This window comes from Polypterus senegalus, chromosome 3 (assembly GCF_016835505.1).
Source record: "Polypterus senegalus isolate Bchr_013 chromosome 3, ASM1683550v1, whole genome shotgun sequence".
NCBI lineage: Eukaryota > Metazoa > Chordata > Cladistia > Polypteriformes > Polypteridae > Polypterus > Polypterus senegalus.
Window position 1 is genome coordinate 27,435,363 of NC_053156.1, and position 13,778 is coordinate 27,449,140.

General features: G+C 41.3%; 1 protein-coding gene across 5 annotated transcripts in view; it reads left to right on the forward strand.

The window, feature by feature from the left end:
* hdac7a (histone deacetylase 7a) overlaps window positions 1–13,778 on the forward strand; it is a 278,061-nt gene that overhangs the window by 72,863 nt on the left and 191,420 nt on the right. The window contains exon 1 of one of the 5 annotated variants that reach the window (XM_039746854.1): window positions 11,070–12,284. The exons of 2 other annotated variants lie outside the window; for them this stretch is intronic. The gene's annotated coding sequence lies outside the window, so the exon portion shown is untranslated. Of the gene's footprint in view, window positions 1–11,069; window positions 12,285–12,633; window positions 13,489–13,778 lie in introns of those variants that run through there. 2 more of the 5 variants (XM_039746853.1, XM_039746855.1) reach the window with 2 other exon arrangements.

Consider the following 13,778-nt stretch of genomic DNA (forward strand, 5'->3'; position numbering starts at 1 on the left):
GTGGTGAGTAGTTTGGCTCAAAAATGGCTGCCATCACATCATTTATGTAGTGGTGGTGGAAGTGGCTCACTATGAAAGACTAGTGATAAAAGCTCTAAATAAATTTAAAGATTTATTATTGTTATACTTCCTGAAGCAATCCAACCAGCACTCTGCCTAGGTGGTCCCAAGTATCCCTGCAGTCTTGTGCCCCAGCTCCTATATAAAAGGTCTAGCATGCCTTCCCAGTACAATACACAGCGTGGCACACTTATAACCTAGCTGTCCTCCCTGCTACCACCTATCAATATTCTGTGCTTCTCACTTGATGTCCCTGCAATGCTTTCTTTCCTTATTTGCCCCCTGGGATGGCTATATGCTTCATGCCTGTGTCAGTTTCTCCCAACACCAGGCCCTCGTAAGCTCCATCTTTCTTCACTAGTGCCAACCATTGCCTGCACTTCAGCTCCTCTTTGTCCACTGAGTTTGTTCTGAAAGGCACTATATGAAGGACACCTGTGTTGGGTGCTCAGGGTCTTCCCTGGTGTGTTTCTGCCATGCTTCATGAGGTCTGCTTTGATGTGTACCTTTTTCTTCTGAGTGAGGAGTGAAAGCCCCAGTGGTGCCATCAGCTAAAGAAGTCACTGCCATTATCGCTGTTAGATGGGAGATGCTGGAAAATATGAGCCATGTCTCCATAAAGAAATTGGGAGCAAAATGCCATGCCAGCACTTGTCCCCCTCCATTTTTGTCACAGGGATGCCACTTGCTTTTGGGTGTCATGCCATCTCATGGCATACTGTCTTTATGTGTGAGGAGCTTTTCTAGAGGGTCATCGAAAGGTGAAGGAGAACTGTGCTGAGGACTTGAGCTGGAAAGCAGAAGGTGGGAAGTCCAAATCCCACCGGTGCCAGAAACTAAATGACCCTCATAACCAGCTACCACTCGCATTACTCCAAGGTGTATTGAGCTAAGTAGGGTGCCATAGATAATAAAGAAGGATTCATTGAGAAGGACTGGTTTGTGTTAGTTTTATAGGATGCATGGTTGCTTTGTGTGATGGCTGCCCTCTGCCTAGGGGGCACTCTTCATGGAAGCTTTGTGTACCTGCTGGCCATTTCCTATTTCTTCTCCATGATGACAACTTGAAGCCAATCCAGTGTTCGGGTGTGTAAAAACTCTGGGAACTCGAGTCGGTTGGCATCCCAACCTCTGTTCTGCCCAGATTATCTCCTGTTTGCTTTGTTGTACCAACGCATGCCTACTCTTGATCAGCTGAGAGCATTTCAGCAAAGGCCTCCCTCTTTAAATAGTCCATCACTTGCTACAGGATATAGCGCCATTACCAAGTTAAAGAGGAGAATACCAAGCAAGGCTTTTTGCTCATCCACCTAAACAGAATCACAGGATGTCAGGTCAGGTGGCACCTTCTGTCTTCTTGCATGTGGGATATGAGATCGAAGGCAGGTACGGGACACGCACCGCTGGTCACATCCTATTCAGAAGCCCACCTCACCCCTCCTACAGTGAGCAGATATCCTTGAGAGGCCCTGTTCATGTCTGAGGGCAAGCGAGACTCCCACAGAGCTGCCCCTTTTTTTGACGATTCAAAGCCCATCAGCTCAGCATGGGTCCTGCTTGGCAGAGCTGTCTTGCAAAAGCTTGGAAAACAGGCCTACTGCTGCTGAAGAGCCTGAGAACTGAGAGCAGGCCCCGACCGCAAATGACTTCCTCTCGTTGCTCGTTTGTTCATCTCCCAGGGAGAAAAATGTGCGCAGCAGGAGAGGAGGGGCTTTCGTTCACGTCCGTCATGCTGATAGCGGTCACCTAATTATGACTTCACTGCCTTTGACCCCGCCTCCTGCTGCTTCTGAGCACGTGACAGAGACACATAAAGTAAAAATGAGTCCAGCGGCCTGTCGGCAGTTCGCCCCACTAGACTCATAAGTGACGGCGCATTCTCACCGGCTTATCTGGGGGGTCTTCATATGGTGCCTTTGAAGACCACATCACCATCTCCACTGTTACTGCTGGGTAATAGATATCATCTACTGGAGGTCCACTCCATCCAGGGCCGATTCCTGCCTTGGAACCCCTGCTTCAGGGACAGGCACTAGCTCCCTGCCATCTTTAACAGGACAGGCTGATAGATGAATGGATGGAAGGACGGACAAACAGAGGAATTGGGGAATATGAGACCAGGCAATGCTGTCAGGCCATGTGGTTTAAAGCAAGCGATGTGGGTATTTTGTATAAGGCACAGCATTGAAGAGTCTGTTTTACTATATAGTGCCTTTTATATATTGCATAGTCTTCCTTTGCTTTAATAATATATAGTATTCTGTTTAAGGCACTTTATTGAAGAGTCCTTCATGCTTTATAGTGCCTTTTTTACATATAATGCAGTCTCTCTTTCTTGCCTTGCCTTAATAATGTATGGTGTCTTGTTTAAGGCACAATATACAAAGAAAAATGACTTTTTTTTTCTTTCTTTGTGTTAGTAATATACAGCACTCTTTTAAGACACTCTATGTAAGACTCTTTGTTTTTAAGTCCTTTAATAATATGGAGTAATTCGCTTTGAGCGCCATACAGAAATGTCACACTTTCTTTCTATATAGTGCATTTTATAGTACTGTATATTGCAGCCTTTATTTCTTGCTTTGTCTTATTAATATGTAATGTTTTATTTAGGGCCCTCTATTGATTTTCTTTCTTTCTTTCTTTCTTTCTTTCTTTCTTTCTTTCTTTCTTTCTAGCACGTTTTATATATTGTAGCCTTTCTTTCTTGCTTTGCCTTATTAACATGTAGCGTTTTGTTTAAGGTGCCATATACAGTATATACACAAGTTTTTCTTTATTTGCATTAGTAATACATGGCATTTTGTTTAAGGTACTATACAGAGGAGTCTTTGCTTTTTCCATCCATCCATTATCCAACCCGCTATATCCTAACTTCAGGGTCATGGGGTCTGCTGGAGCAAGGCAGGATACAAACCCCAGGCAGGGTGCCAGCCCACCGCACGGTGCACAAACACACCAAGCAAAGCACACACTAGGTGCAGTTTAGAATCGCCAATCCACCTAACCTTCATGTCTTTGGACTGTGGGAGGAAACCCACGCAGACACGGGGAGAACATGCAAACTCCATACAGGGAGTTTGAAGTGAAGTGAAGTCTCCTAACTGTGAGGCAGCAGCGCTACCCACTGCACCACCGTGCCACCCCTCTTTGCTGTTTCTTTCTTTAATTATATATATATTTTAAGGCACTATATTCTTTCTTTCTATATAGTGCATTATATAGTGTATTGCAGCCTTTGTTTCTTGCTTTGCATTATTAACATGTAATGTTTTATTTAAGGCACTATATAGAAGAGTCTTTGTTTTTTCTGTCTTTAATAATACACAACATTTTGTTTAAGGCTCTATATAGAGGAGTCTTTGCTGTTTCTTTAATTATATATATTTTTAAGGCACTATTTTGAGAATCTTTCTTTCTTTCTCTTTCTTTCTTTCTAGCACATTTTATACATTGCAGCCTTACTTTTTGCTATTCTTTATTAACATGTAGCATTTTGTTTACAGTATGATATATGAATTCAAGTTTTTCTTTTATTTTCCATTAGTATTACATGGCAATTTATTTAAGGCACTATACAGAAGAGTCTTTGCTTTTTCTTTCTTTAATTATATATATTTTTAAGGCACTATATTGAGAAGGGCAGCACAGTGGCGCAGTGGGTAGCACTGCTGCCTCACAGTTAGGAGACTTCACTTCACTTCACTTCCCGGGTCCTCCCTGCGTGGACTTTGCATGTTCTCCCCGTGTCTGCGTGGGTTTCCTCCCACAGTCCAAAGACATGCAGGTTAGGGGCATTGGCGATCCTAAATTGTCCCTAGTGTGTGCTTTGTGTGTTTGTGTGTGTCCTGCGGTAGGTTGGCACCCTTCCCGGGATTTGTTCATGCCTTGTGCCCTGTGTTGGCTGGGACTGGCTCCATCCTGTGTAAGGATATAGCAGATTGGAATATATTGAGAAGCTTTTTTTTTTTTTGCATTATTATTGTATTGTATAGTATTAGATATATAGAGCATTTTGTTTAAGGCACTACATAGAAAAGTCTTTTTGTATTCCTTAATAATATACAGTATTTTTTTAAGACAGTATATGGAAAATCTTTTATTTTCATAATATATAGTATTTGTCTATGGAACTCAATTGAGAACCATTCCTTTCTTTTTATCCAGATAGCATATTTTATATTCACATACTGCAGTCTCTCTTTCTTGCTTTGCTTTATTAATATGTAGCATTTGGTTTAAGGCACTATATAGAGGAGTCTTTGCTTTTTCTTTCTTTAATAATAATTTAGTATTTTGTGTAAGGCACTATATTGAGAATCTTTCTTTCTTTCTAGCACATTTTATATATTGCAGCCCTTCTTTTTGCTTTGCTTTATTAACATGTAGCATTTTGATTATGGTATGATATATGAATAGGAAGTCTTTCTTTCTTTTTCCATTAGTATTACATGGCATTTTTAAGGCACTATACAGAAGAGTCTTTGCTTTTTCTTTCTTTAATTAGTATTTTGCTCAAGGCACTATATTGAGAAGCCTTTTCTTATTTCTTTGCATTAGATATTGTATTGTATTGTATTAGATTTACACAGCATTTTGTTTAAGGCACTACAAAAAAAGTCTTTTTCCAATCTTTAATAATATATAGTATTTTGTTTAAAGCAATACATGGAAAATCTTTTTTTTTCTTTCTTTCTTTCATAATATATAGTATTTTTTCTTTGGCACTCTATTGAGAACCATTCCTTTCTCTTTGTCCAGATAGCGTATTTTATATTCATATACTGCAGTCTCTCTTTCTTGCGTTGCTTTATTAATGTGTAGCTTTTTGTTTAAGGCGCTATATAGAAAAGTCTTTCCTTGCATTAACAATACATACAGTAGTAGCGTATTCTTCCTGCAGAGTGCCTTTTATATTGTGCATACTCTTTCTTTGTATAACACTATTTTGCTGATAGCATAATCCGGCCAGACCAGTCCGCTGCCATGGGCCACGTTGTCATGTTTTGTGCTTGTTTCATGACTGCTGCACCAAGACATGTTCCTCCCAATGAAACTTCCTTCGTTTGTGTATTTTATGTAAGCGCCTTTCACAGCATGCGCGATTGCAAAATGCTTTAGGGGCGCAGCTCCACCTTGGGGCTGTCCCTTCATCTCCATTATGATCTCTTATCCAGGTGGACTTCCATAGAATGTTCTCCCTGACTTTGGTGGTCTTTGCTCTGAGTGCCGACAGCAGCACCTCTCTAAGCAGGCTGCCGCCTGGGACTCGGTTCACATGAAGCGGCGGGCCAGCGCGTGTTGCCATAACGGCGTGAGGCGGATGTGATTCAGAGCTCAGCGCAGCTCAACGTTATGCAATCGTGTCTGTAACCACAGTGAGGCTCCCCTTCTGAAATGCACAGGAGTGACTCGGTGAACCCAGGATGATGTTGCGTCAGGCCGCCGGGGGATCAGCTTGCTTCTTCTCATCCTTCACCCTCAAAGCTTTACATTAAAAAGCCGTCCATGATTAGTGTAACAGGATCACCTGAGAGACGGGGAGAGACACAAACAGGGAAAACATATCTTCTGGAAAGCATTAGTGACGAGTGTTCCCAGGCTGTAAATTAGCATCTGGTCCTGATCACAGGGCAGTAGGTGGGGAGGCCTCCTTTAAGGCTCCTTTGTCCACATGGCAGCGGAGCTAAAATGAAGAATTTACAAAAACAGCACTCAGCCGGTGGGCTTCCCAAAGGTTAGGCAGCCTAATCTGAAGAGTAAGATTTAAAAACAAAGTCTTGGGCGCAAACTCCACTGTGGGGCCTTCACGGTGTCATTCCCCATGAGCCCTTGTGTTTGTATTGTCAGTTGCATTGAGCCCTTGGTGTGGGCCGACTTCTGGCAGCATCAACTAACGCCCTGAACCCATATTTTAATAGATCTTCTCTTGCACTGCCACCTTCCTCCAATGACCAGTCCCTCCTACATCATCAACTGGAAGGTCAGTGACAAGGCCACCTCTGACCATCAGTGTGGACCACACGTAACTGAAGACCAAGTAAGGAGACAACTGCAGGACCCGATGGAGTCAGTCCTCGAGTTCTTAAGGCCTGTGCTTACCAACTGTGTGGTGTCCTCTGTCACCTGTTCAGTCTGTCACTAAGGCTTCAGAAAGTGTCACTGCTGTGGAAAACATCCTGTATTGCTCGTGTTCTTCACCTAATGGCTACAGACCAGTGGCACTTATGTCTTACATCATGAAGACCTTCAGAGGCTGGTCCTGGACTATAGAAGTCCTCTTATGGTAGACCACCTGGACCCACTGCAGTTTGCCTATCAGACAAAGATAGGAGTGGAGGATGCGATTATCTGTCTGTTCCACCAGGCTGGACAAGGTTGGCCGCACAGTGAGGATGATGTGTTTTTGATTTCTCCACAACCTTGAACACCATCCAGCACATCCCTCTTAAGGGGTAAACTCAGAGATATATGCAGGTGGATGAGCCTGTGGGGTTTCCTGGGTAATTAGTTTGTGAGACTTAATGACTGTGGGACTAACACTGTAGCAGCACAAGGAACAGGCCTGTCTGCTCTTCTCTTCACTCTGCACACCTCAGACTATAATTATAACACCAGGACATGTAACTTGCAGAAATCCTCTGTTGATTCTACACTTATGGGGTGTATGGATAAGGGGGATGAGACAGAGCAGAGGAGTTAGGGGCTTCTTGGTGCAACGACCATCTTAACATCAGCAAACCCAAGGAACTGCTTATTGACTTTCGCCACAACAAAGAGCCTCCATGTCTGGTCACTAATCAAGGAGTGGATGTAGAGGTGGTCCACTCATACAAGTACTTGGGGGTCCCCATCAATGACAGGCTGCACTGGTCTTGGAACACAGAGGAACTAAAGAAGAAAGGGCAGAGCAGACTCCTTTTCTTAGAACACGGTGTTCCTTTAATATGGGAAGTGACATCCTTCACATCTTCTACAACTCTGTGATGGCCAGTTTGATTTTCTATGAGACAGACCCACCGACTCAACAAGCTAATTAAAAGGACAGGCTCAGGAATGGGGCACACTCTGGACCCCGTGAAGGTCGTAGCACAGGAGAGAATTAAAACTGAGTGCCATTATGAACAATGCTGCACATCCTCTTTGAGACACACCAACAATGAGGACTTTCAGACAACAAATCATTCAGTAGAAGTGTGTCAAGAAATGCAATGGTCCTTTATACCAACAGCAAATATGTCTGCATAATGCCTCACTGGGACTGGGACTGCCAAGTCAGAAGTTTTATTTAGTGTGTGTTCAGACTGTAGTGTGTGTATAATATGTATATATATTAGTGGCCTGCAGGTGGCGCACCAGCAGCCCAATCCCAACACAGACAGACTCCAGGCACAAGTTCAAAGCACAGCAAACATTTATCATCAGTGGTGAAGTGCTTTCCTTTCACTCCCCACCGCAGCACAGTACACAAGCAACAACAGGGCACAAATAACAGAACTTTATCTTCTTCCTTTCTCTTTCTCACTCTCTCTCATTCCTTCCGCCCTAACTTTTCTTCTGGCAAGCTTTGTTTTTCTCTCACTCCCAACTGCTGGCTCCTCCTATAGAGCTCCTTGAAGTGCTCCAGGTGTCCCATGATCTCCTGCCATGACAGGCTCTGCCGTTTCCACGGCTACCTCTGGTGGGTATCCACAGAATCCTGCAGTACTGCAGCGAACTCCAACTCCCAGCATACCCTGTGGGACTCCAGGGGCGATAAGGCTCTATCCACATACTCTTCCCCACAAGGGCCCTGGCCATATCTAACTATATATATATATATATATATATATATATATATATATATATATATATATATACACACACACTAGGCTGACCTGCCTTTTAAGGCGACCGACTTTTAAGTTGACCACTTCTTAAGGCAATTCAATATGTAGATCAATTTGATATTTTATACAAACTCATTAATTTGGTTATATTGCATTTGAGTGGTATTACTTTAATACTCGTAGTTTCTGTTATCTTAGTGATGAAATTTAAACTTTTTTCTATATTGAGGTCGCCTTTTGAACCCCTGATATTTACTATGCGGTGAGGCATTTGTACTCCATCAACATTAATTATTTCCAGAGACATAATTTTGTCTATTTTTCCAGCGCATCGCGCACAAAAGCAAGGGAACGATGGGAGCACCAGAACTCTGCTCACATCATGTCGCCTCATACCGCAAACTGCAAGTAGTAAGTCTGTGATAAGCGGAATACCGCTACGCTTTCCACTCACGGGACGGAAGGACAATCCCGACTGGTTTTATATAATAAGAAAGAAGAAGAAGATATCGCACAGTCTGGAGTAGAAAATCATCTTTTACCTGGAAAAACGAAACTACAAATCCCATTGTGCATTGCAAAATGGACGGGGCGTGTGTGAAACTCCGCGCCTGCGTAGCACTCACGGGATGGAAGGACAATCCCGACCGCTTTTATATAGAAGTATATATATATATATATATATATATATATATATAGTGTAAAAAAAATAGTTTATGAAAGACGACATTAAAATTGAGACCAAAATGTACAGGAGAGGTCATCCTTTTTCAGACTGTAAGGCCAACATGCCAGAGTCATCATTTCTTTGCTGCAGATGACACTGCTGTTTAGTGTGTATTTAAGGAAAAAAACAAACTGAGGACCTGTAAGCAATTTTTTTTTTCAAACTACACACTTGGATGTCCTTACCTTCTAATGCAGTTGTCCATCTGGGTCATCCCGGTCAGCTCCAGTTTGCATATTTCTTTCAGGACAATAATAGACCCCTTTGTTTGAGATCTAAATTCTGAACCTTCTAATCTTGACGTGATGTTAGTTTGGACAATCTGGGTGAATAAAATGCCTGTTGGACTAACTGAATGGCCTGTTCTTGTCACAGTTGTTCTGTAACCTGAAAGACACAGCAAGGTTAAAAAAAGCAGAAAAACTAGAAGCTCCACATATTATTTTTTGTTAGTTAATTCTGATTGGTCACAAAGTAGGAAAAGCTACAAAGTTTTGTCCTAAATAGATGAAATTAAGGGCGATTTTACTAATTTCAAAAATGGCACAGATTTGACCCTGGGGTGTTGTAAGGGTTAAAGCCTTTTATCATTACTTCACTTTTTTGTCTTTTCTTAATTGATTTTAATTTGATTTTTTTTTTTTATTCATTGATTGTATTCATTCTTTCCCTCCTATGATCTGACAAATTAACTGGGCCTTCCGCCGGCTGCCCCTCACATGCTGTGCTCCGATGGCCGATACACAACTTGCCCAATTCAATCTGAATCCAAGATTTGTTTGTCACATACACAGCTACACGCGTACCACATACAGTGAATTGTCAAGCGGTTTACTACTCAGACTGTGCCAAAGAGATTAAAAGATGAGAAATAGACATTCAAGAACACGCTTAAAAATACCCTGGCTCTGTACAGGCACTTTACTGAGCTGTATGGCTCCTTGTTCGGGCTATTTGTGTATGAAGCTGCTCCTTTGGGCTTTGAAAAGGCTCCTAATGTGTTAGGCAGGTGTGACTGACGTGTTTGTGGGTTCAAATCAAGTCACTTCACCTGTCTGTGCGCCAATTGGGGGGAAAAGTAACAATTTCTCAAATGTAATAAGTCACCTTGAATAAAGACGTCAGGTGAATAATAAATAATAATAATAATAATGTAGAGAAAACAGAACTTTTAATGTAAAGTGCAGGATACTAACAGATCTAGTAAACCTGACCTAAACATATGGAATTCTCCTTTACAAATCAGGGGCTTATTTGAATGTCACAAATCTGTTATCTATTCATGGTCATTTATTGCCCCTTTAAGGTTCTTTCTGGAACCTTTGAATGTTTGGCCCTTTTGGGAGCCAAAAATGGTTTCCCTATGGCATTGCTCTGAAGAACCACAATGACGGACTCTCATCTGACGCAGAACTTAACTTCATTAAATCTGGGAGGACAGCCGCTGTAAAGACCCACACAAGCTGCTCCAAAAACTCCTTCCTTTCCCCCCAGTGCTAAGTGTCTTTTTAATAATGAATATCAGAGATAGATAGGGTACAATAGGATAGATAGGAAGGGCACTATATACCAGATAGATAGATAATGTACTATACAATAGAAAGATAGGTAGATAGATAGATAATGCACTATATTATAAATAGGAAAGACACTATATAATAGATAGATGTGAAAAGCACTATAATAGATATATAGATATGAAAGGCACTATATAATACAGTAGATTGGGGAACTATATGATAGATAGAAAAGGCACAATATAGCAGGTAGGTTAATAGCGAGATAAATAATACACTATATAATAGATTGATAGATGTGAAAGGCACTATATAATAGATAGATGTTGAAAGCACTATAATGGATATATAGATATGAATGGCACTATATAAAATAGATAGGGTAGTATATGAGAGATAGGAAAGGTACTATATACCAAGTAGGTTAATAGCTAGATAGGTAATACACTATATAATAGATAGATATAGATGAAAAGCACTTTTAATACATATATAGATATGAAAGGCACTATATAATAGATAGGGTATTATATGATAAATAGGATAGACACTATACCAGATAGGTAAATAACTAGATAGATAATGCAGTGAATGATAGATAGATGTGAAAGGCACTAAATACAGTAACAGATAAATAACTAGATAGCTAATGCAATGAATGATAGATAGATGTGAAAGGCATTATATACAGTAATAGAGATATACAGAGATAGCTAATGCAGTGAATGACAGATGCGAAAGGCACTATATACAGTAATAGATAAATAACTAGATAGCTAATGCAATGAATGATAGATGCGAAAGGCACTATATACAGTAATAGATAGTGCCTTTCCTATTTATCATATAATACACTATATATCAGATAGGTAAATAGCTAGTTAGATAATGCAATGTATGACAGATAACGTAACAATAAAACAATCCATAGGGTGCTTTCCTTAATGTACCCATCTTAGGAAAAATGTACTTTCTAACCGATAGAATCTAATATTAACAAAATCTATTTGTTTTTCAAAAAATGTAAACTTTTTTTAGACTTTCTGTGTAAGTGTTTACCTTGTCTTGTCTCTATTTGCTTGTTTTATTTCGGTCTGTCATAGGATACAAGTGAGAAGGCAAGTTACGTTTCTTGTGTAAATAGACTAAATAAAAAACCTTTAACTTAAATTTGTAATAAGTCTAAAAAGAAGTAACTTGAGTTTTAAATATAAGCTAACGACAAGCAGTGGCAAAATTACATAATGTCATTTTTTATGACATAATCTACATGCAACTACTGTGCAGAACAGTGGCGTTACGTACAACACCATCGTGTCATGTTCGTTCAGCAGCCGGTGGATTTGCGTGCTCGCCCGTTTCGTTCTCGGTGAGACGAGTTACAAGTGTGAGAATTTGGGATCGGACGGATTGTTTTCTGGTCCGGCGAGTTTAGACGATATTTTATTTACATACACTCCAAATTAACTGAGGAAAATTTAGGAGGTGATCTGATAAAGACACTATATAACGAATACATTGCTTTTCATTGCATATTTGCGAGGAATTGGTTTGCTCGTTCACGGAAGTTTACACAACACGACACAAGAATCCGAAAGGTTTCGGTTTGAAGATGAGCAAACTGTACACCTCTAGAACAGCCGACATCTTTCTTTTAATCTTCATCAGTAGATGTAATCTATGTGATTGCAACTCTGAAAAACAAGCTGAACTTCACAAAAGTGAGAAGATAAAAGGAAAAGCCTCGTCTTGCCCGGTGCGGATTGGTTGCTCAGGTCTCCAATCGCGTATGAGCTGCGGCTACAGGAAACAATGGCTTTTTTTTTCTTTTCTGAAAGCAAGCCCCGTGATGTCAAAGGCTATTTTTGGAGGGCGACGCCTCTTCTTCTGCTATTTTGGTCGCCGGCAGCCTCGAGAGTTGGCTAAACTGTGCCTTCTCATAACAAGCATACACACCAAGACGACCGGGAGTGAGTGTGTGAGAAAGAAGAGCGGAGTGCGACACCTGATCGCAAGCCTGCCCCCCACCTTCCCTTACCGCTCCTCGTAGCCCACCGCCCCTCAAGCCAGATCACTGGGACGCGCGCCGCACCTCAGTCCGCCTTGGATGAACCCTCAGAGCCTGGATCCACAGGGGGACGTGCCGCGCAGGTGAGGAGGGCGATTCGAGACAGAGCGAGAAGTTCAGGAAGTGCAATGCGAGTTTCTTTAAAAAAAAACTTTCATCAGGTGTGAAAAGTTCGTTTTATTAGTGGCTTGAGCAAAGCGAGCAGTTATGATCCTGAATGTTTATGCAAACTTTCGGAGTCGCGAAACAGAAACTTCCTAAATGTACGCAGAGCTCCCATTTTTAAGCGTTTTTGATAGTGACCAGTACGCGCTCGGTGACATTAACACATTGGGAAAGTGCAATGCAAGTGTTTCGTATGATTCATTTTTAACTTGTAAAAAAAGTTCATATATGTAGTGAAGCTGTAGATGATTGTGCTTAATTAAAAAAAAAAAAAACAGAAGTCCCACTTTTCATTATGATGTTCCAGGGTGCGCTTTTGTGTCAATTAAGCTGGAGAATTTACAGGAAGAAGGATGTCCGAACGGCAGCAGCGCCGCAGTTTGCAAAATGTTGTCAAAAGAAAGAAGGAAGCAAGCAAATACAGAAAGAAACAGCGAAGGCTGAAGGTTTAGAAGTGGTCGTAGCTGGAGCGTTCGTCCTTGCCACATGACACACCTAAAGCAACTTATTTTTTTTTTTTTAAGTAATCATTGTGGCCCCGTGCGTCGGTTGCAATATGAACAAGAAAACGCTTAATTGTTAATTACGTTCGCTACCCAATGGTGGTACATGGCCTGCATCTGGTGAGCCCAAGTCGATTACGAAAATTGGCGGATGAGCTTCACCCTCACCAGGACAAGCGGTTTCAGATGATGATATGAGATAAAAATAAACACGTACATTCTTCCGGTAATTTTTTTTTGTATGTTTCCTTGTTTGTTGCAAATCACAACGGACGGCTTAAGTGAAATTTAGTTTGTGAGATTCTCAGGACAGGAGGGTGGGGGCTTAAACTCATGCAGCTTATTGTTAATCACGGAGCTCGGGAAGAGGGAACGAGAATCCTTCGTTCACCTTTGTGTTAAGATTTTTTTTTGTGAAATGGTTGAAAATTGAAATACATACGTACACCCGTATGAAACGGAGGGCACAAAATAGTTAAAACCCCCGCCTCTGGACCGCATTTGCGCCGCCCATCCTGCATATTCTTCTGTTCTCGTGGACGTGACCCCCGAAACTACGGAGTGACTTCATTTCTGTGTAGTTCCTTCGCCAAGTGCGCTCCAATTCAACTTTGTTGAGGTAAATAAGCGCGTGACACTACTGTCGGAGCAAAACGTGAATTTAACACGAATCAGTGAATGAATAAGAGAACATGAAAGCAACGACTTGTGTAGTTTTGGAGACGCAGAAAGGAAGCGTTTTCATTTTTGGATTGCACTTGATTCATATCAAGAAAACGGTGTATCATAAAACAACAAACAATAATAAACAGAGTGATTTTTTTTAAAGTTAATAAGCATTAGATGAGGAGCATCCAGAGTAAAAATAAAAACGAGAATCTGGATAAGAGCACCGAAATGCTAACACAG